Below are 4315 nucleotides of genomic sequence, written 5' to 3'. Positions count from 1 at the left end.
CCACCTGTATCCCTATTTAATCGTTTTGTTTTTTTTCCTTCTCCTCCACAAATTATTGTTTATTGCTTAGCCTGCACTGGATAGCTAATAAGATTGTTATAAGATTACCCAGTTAACTGAAGGGTCAGGGCTCTCAACTCTGACCCACTGCAATGGTGACAGTTGTGAGTCCAGGCTCGAGCTTGCAATAAATGTCTCCAATGTGGTCACATGAGACTGGCTTCGTGGTGGTCTTTGGGGATCGTTATCTATGCACAAAACTAGTGTACACAGAGAACCCCAGGGGCAGCTGTATCTGGGACAATGAAGCTTTTTTCCTCTTCTTTTTAGATAATCAATCAAGATGTTGCAGTTGGCTCCACAGCTGCTCCACACCTGAGCAGGAGAGCTTTGTGTACCCCTGGATTTCTGTGTAAGAATGCAGTTTGTGGTCCTTTAGGCAGGGATCGCCAAGCTGAAATGGGGGTATGCTTTGCCTGGAAGATGGCACCCTGTGAGCTCTGCATTCATGGTGAAGCAGCCTGGAAAGTCCTGTGAACATCTCCGGGATGGCCTCTCATTGGCTTGGAGACATTGACTCCTGTAGTTGGACATGGCAGGAGGCAGGAGGAGAGCAGGAATCCAGAAGATGGGAGAGGCACAGAAGCAAATGTACCTCTCCATTGAGACTCCTCGGCTATTCTAAGGAGGTTCACAACCCACACGTGGCAGCCACTGTACAGGTCTGCAAAGGCCCTAATTGTCTGGAGCAGTTCCTGATCATGATCCAGAGCTGGAACTTCCCAAGTGGCCCTGAGCTTGGCTGGGCTGGAGCAGAGCCTACCAGCCATACTACCTCTGCCCTTCTGTGTATAGCCTCCTAGCAACTGCCCAGGCTACAGCACCCACAACAGGCCACCTCCTTGGGGCAGGCTGAGGCTGTGCTGACAATTCCTGGTGCCTGCTTCAAGGCAAGAGCCAGGCCTAGCCCACAGCAGAGCTGGCCCTCACTTCCAAGCGCATCAAGGGAGGCATGACAACCACAGGCCCAACCTTGCTGTCCTCACTGCCCCTAGAGGTTACCTATAAGTCCCTGCCTTTGTTCTTGAAATTCTTCATGCATTGGTTGTCTCATTTTTCATTATCTGTTTGGCTGGGACTGGAGACTTCTTCCTCTCCTCACCAAACAAACAAGCCCTAGCAAATTCACCCCAAATTCAACACCTCACAGACACTCCCCAGAACCTATCTGCCTTTAGGGCTGCTGCTGCATGAGCTCTTACCCAACTGCCTCTTCCTCCCTTCACAACCTCTGTCAGGGCCTCCCCACCATCCTCTCCCCACCGCCCTTAGCCCCAACCAAAGCTTGGCCTCCCCTGTGACCTCCTCCCTCTCCACACAGACCCCATTCCCAAGCCCAGCAGGGCCCCTGCTCTAGGGAAAAGAACTTTGGGCCTGGCACAGCAGAATCAAAGCTGTCACAGTGTGAAGCCTGCTGAGAATTGGAGGCAGCATAGGTCTCTGATAACTGTCTTTCACTTACACATGTATTAATGTATTAATTTGGTATTTAATATTGGCTCTCATAACTTCTTATTAAGCCTTTGCAAAATAGCTAGTAGAAGTATAGTCCCAAATTCGTATTGTCTCTTGTTTAATTCTTCCGAGATTCAGAGATATTTTAAGTAGATATAAGCATCAGAAATTCTCATTTACATAACAGAGTGTTATTCAGAAAATATTTGCTTATGCATCTGTTATCAATTATTTCCAAGACTAGAAACTTTTAAAGTTCCAAATATTATAGGAAGATCTTTGATTCATGTTGAATGGATGTGAGTAGGTTGAGCTGTTGCATACATTCATGTGTATGTGTATGTGTGTGTGTGTGTGCGCGCGTGCGTGCGTGCGTGTATGGGGGGTTATATGTATCATTGAAATCAAGGACAAGGAACTTTTTTCCTTTTTGTGAGATATGCATTATGGTGTTTCTATGTTGGTGGTAAGCTCTGATTTCTTGCTTTTGCCTGATGTGCACATTCCAGCTCAATTTTTCAATTAAACCTTCTTATTTAATTTTGAGCATATGGTGATCTGATATTGCTTTGTCTTTAATTTGTCATCTAGGATCTTCTTTTCCTCTTTAACTATTAACATTCAATATAAATTTTACCTCCTGACTGTTTTTCCCCTTTAATTTGCATCTTGAAATAAGAATTATAAGACCTTTGATCTCTGTATTCATGAAAAAAAACATTTTGAATTTTCTGTTTCATGTAATAACACCTGGACACATTTGTTAGCAACAAGATCTTAAAATTTATTTTGTAGTTTTAGTTTAAAAACCCTCCTCCATGTTTTTAGTATAGGGAAACAAACACTTCCTAGTATCAATGATAAGAGTTTTATTCAATAAAATATCAGATAATTCATAATTTTGAATATGTCTAGTGGCAATTGAATACATTTGCTCAATAGATTTGCTTGATAGACCTGTGCACAAACGTACCACTCATAAGAGCTGAGAAGGTGGATCAGTTGTAGACAGCTTACCTTGAATGCACAAGACCCTGGGTTTGATTCCTCAGCACCACCCAAGCAGAAAAAGGTAGAAGTGGTACTGTGGCTCAAGTGGTAGAGCACTAGACTTGAGCTGAAGAGCTGAGGGATGGCAACCAGGCCCAGAGTTCAGCACCACCCACAAATTAAATCAATAAATAAAACAAATACTCAAGTACATTAATTTCAAAGATTAATTACCATTTTAGTTAGGGGCAGGTTGCCAAGATATAGCAGACCTTTGTCACAAAGCTTTAAGAAGGATTCAATACCTGACAAGTACTAAAAACAAAAAGTAAAAATTTAGATCTGACAACATATAGTATCGCCACACAAAGAGAAAGAGATACTAAGAATGAAATACTTTTTATAACATTTCTTAAGAGATTCTGGTTCTACATTAATTATCATATAATGTGACCTTCAAAAACTCCAGGTGAACCTAAGTCTTAAGGACCTCTACAAAAACTGGAATAGAGAATCATCAACCTGGATTTTTCAAATGGTTTTTGTTAAGGTAGTGTATATACAGATCACCATTTTATAAGCCGCTAATGAGTTCACTTCTTGTTTGACAATCTCATCACTTTGTTCTCTCTCTGGTTTTCCATCCTGTCCCTGTCCACAAGTTTAGCTCATTGTGAATATAATATGTACAGAGTACAACTGCTGCATTGGTTTGCCTTTTCTCCTTGAATTTCTGTGGCTCCTTCAATGTCCATAAAAGGATAAACAAGAACAGAAAAACCCCTCTTGTTTCCAATTCATGGAATTCATTTCAATATAAATACTAGTAGTTTTATGAGAGTGTCAGACTCAGTCCACTCATCCTGAACACTTATACTTTCTGCACCTAGTCATAACTCCCACTGGATTCATAGGTCCACAAAGTAATTCTTTTCACTTTCCACACAGGAAGAACCTGAGTGTCAGAAAGATTAAGTAACTTACTGGAAATAATGGGCTGAGCATATTGGCTCAGATCTGAAGATCATAGTTTGAAACTAACTCAGGTTGACATATCCATTACATGTTTATCTCCAGTTTGAGGCAACCTGGACATCAAAGTAACCCATCCTAGCTACAAGAGTCTGGATATCCAGAGCCACAGAGAGAAGTTGGAAGAGCATCAGCAAATGCTCTTGCCCTATTCTAGGGAGTGGCTTGGTGCCAGCTTAGGGTATAGTTTCACCAGTGAAGGGGAGTAAAACAGGAGTGGTTATTTAAAAAAGCACTGGTCTGAAGCCACAAAATAAGGACCCCAGTCTGTGTGGACCAAAAAGTCTCTACCATGAGGTTCTTTTGAAATTAACAGGCACGATTTTAGATTTTTGCAGAGTGGGATGGTGTATAGTTTCAGGCAATGTCTACTATGTCAGGAAATCCAGTCTGCTCTTTCACATGTTACCCAATAGCCAGGTTTCAACATAAATGACTTCAATGAGATTGTTAAAATTATACTGTGACTTTTACCTCTAATGAATCAAAATTCGAGCAAATGATTTCTGACTTCCAGATGTTCACACAACATTTCTCATGATCTTTTCTACTAGTTTTGTCTTTATTATTGATGTTTATACTACTTTTTTGTTGTTGTCTTTTGTGTGTATATTCCATTTTTAGGGCTTGAACTCAATGTTTAATTGTCTCTGTTGTATTTTGTGCTCATGGCTTATGACACACCATTCCTTGAGCCACATCTTCACCTTCTGCTTCCTGCTAGATAATTGGAGATAAGTTTTCACATTTTTGTCTGTTTGGACTGGTATTGAACTAA

The sequence above is a fragment of the Dipodomys merriami genome, unplaced genomic scaffold (genome assembly GCF_024711535.1).
Source record: "Dipodomys merriami isolate MVZ:Mamm:240054 unplaced genomic scaffold, mDipMer1.0.p SCAF_150, whole genome shotgun sequence".
Lineage (NCBI taxonomy): Eukaryota > Metazoa > Chordata > Mammalia > Rodentia > Heteromyidae > Dipodomys > Dipodomys merriami.
Note: the sequence above shows the minus strand (reverse complement) of the source record.